Here is a 9,436-nt window from a genome sequence, read left to right as displayed (position 1 = left end):
CCAAAAAGCCTTTGACAAGGTACTCCATGAACGCCTACTTCGGAAACTGAAGAACCATGGGGTGGAAGGGGACGTACACAGATGGATCAGGAATTGGTTGGCGGGTAGGAAGCAGAGGGAAGGAGTGAAGGGCCACTACTTGGACTGGAGGAAGGTCAAGAGTGGTGTTCCGCAGGGGTCAGTGCTTGGACCGCTGCTATTCAATGTATTTATAAATGATCTAGAAACAGGGCTGAAGTGTGAAGTAATAAAATTCACAGATGATACCAAACTATTTAATGGGGTTAGGACTAAAGAAGACTGTGAAGATTTACAAAGGGACTTGAACAACCTAGGGGAGTGGGCGACGAGATGGCAGATGAAGTTTAATGTAGAGAAATGTAAAGTCTTGCACGTAGGAAATAGAAACCCGAGGTACAGCTACACGATGGGAGGGCTGGTAATGGGTGAAAGTGCCCAAGAAAAGGACTTGGGGTTAATAGTGGACAAGACAATTAAGCCGTCGGCACAGTGGCCGCTAAGAAAGTGAATAGAATGCTAGGTATAATCAAGAAGGGTATTACAACCAGAACGAAAGAAGTTATCCTACCGTTGTATCGGATGGTGCGTCTGCATCTGGAGTACTGCATCCAATATTGGTTGCTGTACCTAAAGAAAGATATGGCGATACTCGAGAGGGTTCAGAAGAGAGTGACACGTTTGATAAAAGGTATGGGAAACCTTTCATATGCTGAAAGATTGGAGAAACTGGGGCTCTTTTCCCTGGAGAAGCGGAGACTTAGAGGGGATATGATAGAGACTTACAAGATCATGAAGGGCATAGAGAAAGTGGAGAGGGACAGATTCTTCAAATTTTCGAAAACTACAGGAACAAGAGGGCATTTGGAAAAATTAAAAGGGGACAGATTCAAAACCAATGCCAGAAAGTTCTTCTTCACCCAATGGGTGGTGGACACCTGGAATGCGCTTCCAGAGGGCGTGATAGGACAGGGTACGGTATTGGAATTCAAGAAGGGATTGGACAATTTTCTGAATGAAAAGGGGATAGAAGGGTATAGATAGAGGGCTACTATATAGGTTCTGGACCTGATGGGCCGCCGCGTGGACGGACTGCTGGGCGTGATGGACCTCTGGTCTGACCCAGCAGAGGCACTGCTTATGTTCTTATGCTTATGTTCTTATGTTCTTAACAGTGTTGCTCTTTTCATACTATTATCCAGACAAACCCAGACCATCTGGAGAACTTAACACATCTACTTCACCTTCACTTTTCTGTAATCTCATTTTCCTAGAAATATAATAAGAATTCTTAACTCTCATCTCTTCAAAGTTCAAAAATATCTCCTTAAAAAAATTTAAGCATTTCAAGAGAGAAAATGAGTAATAGGGAAATTCAAAAATCTTAAATTAAAAGCTCTAGCATTATTCTCCTAAGCCTCCAACTGCAAATAAATCATCATGCAGTCCTTTGTCATAGCTGCCAATGCATATTTACATTAGAGAGTCTGATTACCAATTTTCTCTACTTCTTTACCCAAATGAGTTAATGTTAAATCTTGATCTTTAAGTTTAAGTACAGTCTCTTCCGTAAACTTACGAAATTTAACAAGATTCTCTTGTAAACTTTTGTCTATCTTAGACACTAGATCAAAAACATCTTTAAGATAAATATCTTCTGATATGCTGATATAGATGTAGTCCCATGCATATTATACTGAAATGATACAACTGTGGGTACCTGAATTTTAGAAACTCCTGCTCTTTCTTTCAGGTCTTTAAAAGTATCTGAAGAAATTGCAGAGTTCTGAAATCACCTTCCTGGTATTTTCCAGAACCCTCTGCTGATATAACAGGTTATAGAGGTGACTTAGGACCTCCGGAAGAAAAAGCATGGTGATAAAAGCTGCCTCTACTCCCACAGGAGAAACAATAGCTGATTAGAGATGAATATCCATAGGCTCCTTAAAAACAATCGGGGCCATCACCTTTTAAAGGGTGTCAGGTCAAAAGCGCGCCGGGACAAAGGTGCGCCCAGACAATTGAGCGCAGCGCGCGCCGCCACACCGCTCTAAATTACTGTTTTTAGTGCTCCGACGGGGGGGTATGGGGGGAACCCCCCCACTTTACTTAATAGACATCGTGCTGCGTTGTGGAGGCGTTGTGGGGGGCGTGGGGGGTTGTAACCCCCCACATTTTACTGAAAACTTCACTTTTTCCCTGTTTTTAGGGAAAAAGTTCAGTTTACAGTAAAATGTGGAGGGTTACAACCCCCCAAACTCCCCATAACGCCGGCGTGATGTCTATTAAGTAAACTGGGGGGGTTCCCCAACAAAAACCCCCGTCGGAGCCCCTAAAAACTGTAATTTGGAGCGGCGCGTCGGTGCGCGCTTTTGTCTTTCGCGCCGGTGGAGAAGAAGGGGTGTTGAATGGATACAAGTGGATTGTTTTTTTTACTCCATCAAAAATTACAAAGACTAGGGGTCACTTGATGATGTTACAGGGAAATACTTATAAGACTAAGAGAAGGAAATATCTTTTCACTCAGAGAATTATTAAGCTCTGTAACGCATTTCCCAGAGGTTGTGATAAGAGCGGTTAGCATAGCTGGTTTTAAGAAAAGTGTGGACAATTTCCTGGAGGAAAAGTCCATAGTCTGCTATTGAGGCAGACATGGGGGCAAGCCACTGCTTGCCCTGGATCGGTAGCATGGAATGTTGCTACTCTTTGGGTTTTTGCCAGGTACTTGTGACTTGCATTGGCCTCCGTGAAGATGGAATACTGGGCTGGATGGACCATTGGTCTGACAAAATAAGGCTGTTCTTATGTTCTTATATGTTAAATAGCACCAGTACAGATCCCTGCGGCACTCCACTATTTACTCTCCTTCATTGAGAAAAATGGCCACTTAACCCTACCCTCTGTTTTCTATCCGATAACCAGTTCCTAATCCACAACTGAACTTTGCCACCTATCCCATGACTCTTTAAGAGCCTCTCATGAGAAACCTTGTCAAAAGCTTTCTGAAAATCTAGACACACTACATCAACCGGCTCACCTTTATCCACATGTTTATTCACATCTTCAAAGAAGTCAAGCAAATTGATGAGGCAAGATCTCCCTTGGCTGAACCCATGCTGACTCTGTCTCTGTAATTTTCCAGATCTCCCCTGGAACCCTTTTAAAAAATTGGCGTAAAATTGGCCACCCCCCCCCCCCCCAATCTTCAGGTACTACAGATGATTCTAGCGACAAGTTTACAGATCACTAACAGCAGATCAGCAATCCCTTTGAAAACTGGCCCTTTAGTATATAAAATGAGATACCCATGTATTTTTCAGAGCTGTTTTGGTTTTCTTTTTTCTTCTTTGAGTTTTTTTTCTCAAAAAAACAAGAACAAAAACCATTTTAAAAATCTCATTTTTCGGGAATCTTAAAGGCAATTTAACATTTAACAAAATCCTCCAATATTTTGAAAGCAGCATCTCTAGCATCCTATCCTTAACTCTCAACAGTATGCAGAGATGGCATCAGCTTCCCATGAAACTAGTAAATGTAGGAATGTGAAAGAAAAGCATTTTCCTGTCCTTAATTCAATCAACCTCACTGGAAATTCTACAGTAAAAACTGATGAAAATGGTTTTCAACTACATCAGCTGGGTTGCGGTGCAATATGCAATTTTCTCTCTTTTCATTCATTTTCACTGTTTGTCTGACACTAGTGCTTAGCTGTCTGCTAGTAGAGTACTCGTACATCTTGCTGCTAGACTCAACAGAATGTTAAAATACTCTCAGAAAGAACACGAGTTCTCTTGGCAATTTCCAAGCCTCTAACCATGGAGAAAATAGCTTATATTTTTTCCATTAGCAAGTACATAACAACATATTTTACCACATGGAGGTTTGGGGTAGCATTTCACTTGATCTATAATATTATTCTTCATACACATTGTTCACTGCCTGAGTTCTTGGATGGAAAAATGATATACAAATCAAAATGATTGAATTTAGAAATAGATTATAATCCACTAATCTCATTCATATAAATCTAAGGCAATACAAAAAATATTTCCTTCCACTAGATTTTGGAGATGCCTCTAACTCTCTCATCTTATTTCTTAGGCTTCTGGCATTTGCATACGGACATTTTAAACAATATTTGTTGTTCCTATTTACAACTTAATCAGCAGTTGACAGAGATAATTTATTTATTTTGTATTTACTGCTTCTATTCAAAGTGGTTAACATTCAGGTACTCTTAGGGCTCCTATTACTAAGCTTTGTTAGAGCTTTAATGCGCGGAATAGCGCGTGCTACATTGGCATGGCATTAGTTCTAGAAGCATAGCGCATGGTAATTTCCTGCGTGCGTTAAAAACGCTAGCGCACCTTAGTAAAAGGAGCCCTTAAGTATATATCCCTAATTGTCCTGGTGGACTCACAATCTAACTGTGGTACCTGGTGCAACGGTGTATTAAGTTACTTGTCCAGGGTAACAAGGAGCAGCACAGGGATTGAACCCACAAAACTCAGGGTGCTGAAGCAGGGATTCTAACCACTAGGCCACTTGCAATCTGCCTGCTCTCTATTTAAAGATGGTACATTTCATGAACAATTAGCAAGTGGTGTGAATATTGACACAAACTTTATTATATAAGAGGTTTTTTTTTAAGTCATCCAATGACATTTTGAGAACAACAAACATTTCCACAGTCCTTGTTGTTGTGTTCAACTCTATTTAAAGACACCTCGTCTACCATGGTCTCTACTGTAATGCTGCTATTGGGATGCCCTGTCTTCCCTGATATGTTTTAAAGTTACCTTGTTCCAAGCCATGCACTTATGAACGACCATTGACCTTCGCCCAGGTTCTAATTTAAAGCTGCTCTATCTTCTTTTAAAATGTTGATGGTCCTGCAATTTCATGTGGTAAAGAATAAGATTTGCTGGTTCTTTGAAAGATATCAGGTTAAAATTTATATTTCTACACTGGATTCTGTGTTATTTAAGTTTTATTTCAATCAGTGGATTTATTTGTTTATTGCTTTATTAAATTTGCATGCTATCTCCTTGCAAATGATATCAGGTACATTGCAACTGCCATAAATTGAAAATAACATTATAGTAGCACAACAAAATCTGTCAAAATGGCATACCCTTAATCAAAAATAATCATGAACAGCCAAGCTTTACAATATTTTCAAAATACAGTAGTATACTCTAGCAAATTCATCCCAAAGGGAGCAAATCCAGAGATAAGTCTTTACATTAAAAGGCCCTGCAACATGTAGTTAGAAATAGAATTCTTCCTAGTACATGTCGCAAAGTCTGATCTGCAAGCTGTAGACCTTTGGTACATGGAATGTAATACTGGATACTCATGAAAATTTGTGATGGAGCTTTACATTCAACCTGTTGTGATGAAGTTTACATTCAGCCTGTTGATAAGTGTAAGCCCGAGAGCTCGTCTCGACTCTCAACAGGCAAAATTTAATACTGGGCCTGTTAGTTGTACGTCGGGACTAGATAGGCAGCGTAGGTATAGTGAGGCGGGGAGGGGGGTTTCTTCCCGCCTTGACCAATCATAACCCATGATTGGTCAGGGTATGGAACGTTCGAGTTGGGGGAGATATATAAACCGGGACCTTCCGGAGTCAGGGGTTCCTGACTTCTGGAAGGTGGCTTTCACTGCCTCCCTCCCTTCCGTGGGTGGTTTGGTTGGCACTGAGGCTTAGGGATGTCGCAGTGGCGGTGTCCTGAGCTACCAAGCGTTTTTTGGGGGTGGGTTCATCCGGCGATAAGCTGTAAGATGATGTGAGCTCGGGGGGAGCGAACATCAGGGAATGGTATGTTAAGGGGCATGGAGGTCATGCCACCCCCAGTCCCTAGCTGAGGATAGCAGAGAATTGGGGAATTAAAGGTATAAAGACTATTTTATGGTAGCTCAGATGTTATAAGGTTTTGTTTAATTGTTATATTATTTATTCCAATAAACAGGACTGTGGCCTATATTTTCCATTAATTTTGTGAAGATTGGGGGATGAATGGGTGAGGAAGGGGTTGGGGTAGATGGGCGATGGGGTCCTTCCAGCTCCAGATGTTAATACAAAGCCTGTGGCAATCCTTAAACCCTGCCGTAAAGCACTCATAACTGTTCATACCTGACACCCTATGTGCTGTTGTGTTTTGAAACTGCTGTTGTCTCTGCAGTTCATATTTAAGAAGTCTAGCACATGATGCAGAGGTCTCCAGATTACCAGATGTTTGCCATGGAAAACTGCAATTCTTTATAATTATGAGATGCTGTTACTAAACTATGTCAAGCTCTAAATCGCGCTTTATGTGGGGAAAAGGATTATGGCAATTTTCCCTTTTGCAGGGAGGAGGCGTGTTGGGCAGAGAATGTTCAAGAAATTTATTTTATTTATTTATTTTCTATACCGTTCTCCCAAGGGAGCTCAGAATGGTTTACATGAATTTATTCAGGTGCTCAAACATTTTTCCTTGTCTGTCCCAGTGGACTCACAATCTAATGTATGTTGAGCAATGGGGGGATTAAGTGACTTGCCAGGGTCACAAGGAGCAGTGTGGGTTTGAACCCACAACCTCAGGGTGCTGAGGTTGTAGCTTTAACCACTGCGCCACACTGACTGAATAATGCAAGGTTAACGTGGGATCCTGTAGGGCTAGGTTCTGTAAACAGTGCTAAGCAATGTAGGCACCTCTTGGCATGATTGTCAATTAATTGCTTGGCACCACTTATAGAATTCTGCCTAATGGCGCCTTTGCATGCCAACACGTTGCTAGGCATCAGGCAACAGTATATTAGCCCAGGTTTTACTTGGCCTAATTTGCCAGCATCTAACTCAGGCACCTAGTGATACCTAAGTCAACTATGAATATTCTCCATCCTTAACCACACCTATTTTTCAGGTAGGCATCATTAGGCGTTGGAGGGTGCCTCAACTAGGAGCCATTCTGAGCTCCGCACAGATCTTGTTATTAATTCTTTTCTAACTTATCAATTAACTTCAATGACACAATCAAATTACCACACCATTTAAACTAATTAAAACAATTTGGGTCACACAGATTTTACTTAGGCATCACTAGGCGTCCACAATTAGGGCACCTAGTGATGCCTAATGTAAGCATCCGGCCCTTAGTGCCTCCTAATTAGGAGGCAGTAAAGAATAAATTCTAGATATGTCATCTAAGAAATTGGTGCCAAAAAGGTTGTTGCTATACACAACTCTATAATCCAGAGTTAGGCGTGGTATATAGAATCGCGCATAGTGCCTTCCTGGGTGACTAACATTTAGGCGCAGACATGTATGCCAATGAAAACCAGGCCTAAATGCCTTCACCTAAGTTGTGTGCAGATCAGGCCAGTGACATAGGAAAGGGGGTGGTGCGGTCCACCCCGGTGACTTCTTAGTGGGAGCGCCAGCACCTGAACTCCTCTCCGCCCCCCTGCTCCTTCCCACTCTTCCCCCCTACCATACCTCGAGCTCTTCACCGGCGTGAGCAGCAACTCCAACTTGTTGCTCGCGCCAGTGTTGGCTCTTCCTCTGATATCCCTTCTGGGTCCCACGCCTAGGAAGTGATGTCAGAGGGAGAGCCAACATCAACACGGGCAGCAGGTTGGTGATGCTGTTCATGCCGAGAAAGTTAAAGAGATACGGGGGAAAGGAAGAGGCATGCGCTTGCAGTGGGGGGGAGGGGGAGACAGGAGAAGAGCAAGGGACAGAAAAGAGGGTGGGGAGGGGCGCCACCGCCTCGGGTGCATGGCATCCTTGCTATGCCACTGGATCAGGCATATTCTATAATAGTGCACATAACTTTTAGAAATGCCCATGACCCACTCATGCTTCTCCCCTGGCCAGGTCCCCTTTGAGAGTTGCATACTAGAATGTACATGCACCTCTTAATAGAATATGCTTAGAAAGTTGTGTGCATAAATTCTAATTAGTGCCGATGATTTCTTATTACTTGACAATTATCGGCACAGATCGTCTTGTTAAACCATTAATTTGTGCACGCAAATCAGCAATGTACACATTTGTGCACACAACTTTACCCACAGAATTCAGAATCTGGGGGTAAGTGCTTCCACATTAATTATCGGCAGCTACCTCATTCTAATGACAACGTTAGCACACAACCTGCACATAAAATAAATTTGAAAATGTCCTATTTTATGGATGTGCTAAAAATGTGCTTAGTGCATGGCAAAGTCCCTTATTAGGATAAACTAAGCTCATTTCATAGTGCATCTTAGTAAAGGGACCCTAAAATATTTAAGGAAGAAACAGAGGTGGCATTAACACAGTCGAAGGTTTAATCTGAATCGCTGTGAACTGGCTTAATCTCAGCTGGCAACTGTGAGCAGTAAATAAATTCTCCCACAGTGGTCCCTGGGATTATGTTAAACATAGCAATTTCCTTACTCTAAAGGAATTAGGGTATCCAACCTTTCCAGCACCATCACAGCAAAACAAAACTTTCATTGATGCCCGTTATTACTCAAGGTTATCTATCCATTCTGTTGACAGAAAAACAGCTTCTTTTAAGAAAGGCTCACAACTTTTATTTCAAGTTTCAGATGGAAATCATTTGTGGCCAGCAGAATAAAGAATTCAACACTATATATCACTAAAAAGATAAGGGGTTTTGATGTCGTGGATACTGCATCAGGAACTGATTGGATAATAATGAATCACCATCAGTTCCTAATGCATTGCCTTCAGCATCTAAACAAACATCAGTCACTCGAGAGCTAAAAATAAAGTAGTAGGATGCTTATTGCAAATTGATTTGTTAGATTAGTTCTTAATTTTGGCATTCAGAGCTATTGGTGTAGTGTGCTAAATTTGACTAGCCATGTTTTTGAACTGGAGAGCGAGAGAAAGGCAAATAAACAGCACACTTTGCTATTAGAAGCATTTTTGATAACAAGTGAGGAAACCAATATCTGGAAAGGGTCTATGGATTTAATGTTTGCATTTAGGACCTGATTCTGTATAGGATGCCGGTCTCAGCAGCCAGTTAAGAAGCAGCTGAGAATCAGGTACCAGCGTCCTATGCAGAATCGCGTCTACCCTAACAAACAGGCACCTAACCCCCCCCCCACTCCCCTCGATTCTCTAACCGGCACCCATGTCACCGGCTCTGATTAGTGAATCGCGCCTTAGCCTGATTGTAAAAATAGGTGGCTCAGCCATCTATCTTTGCTGAGGGATCCCTTGCCATCAGCTGATTGGCAAGGGAATCCCCGATCAGCTGAGCTGACAGGACTCCTCAAAGCTGCGCTTCAAAGCTTAGCTGATCGGGAGGGGGGGGGGGAGGGAAATACCCCTGCTGTGATTAGCTGAGCCAGTTGCCACAGAGGACCCCCTGACATGCATCCCCGAAATTGTCAGGAGGGATGCCCACTCCCT

This window comes from Geotrypetes seraphini, chromosome 3 (assembly GCF_902459505.1).
Source record: "Geotrypetes seraphini chromosome 3, aGeoSer1.1, whole genome shotgun sequence".
Taxonomy (NCBI): Eukaryota; Metazoa; Chordata; class Amphibia; order Gymnophiona; family Dermophiidae; genus Geotrypetes; species Geotrypetes seraphini.
Note: the sequence above shows the minus strand (reverse complement) of the source record.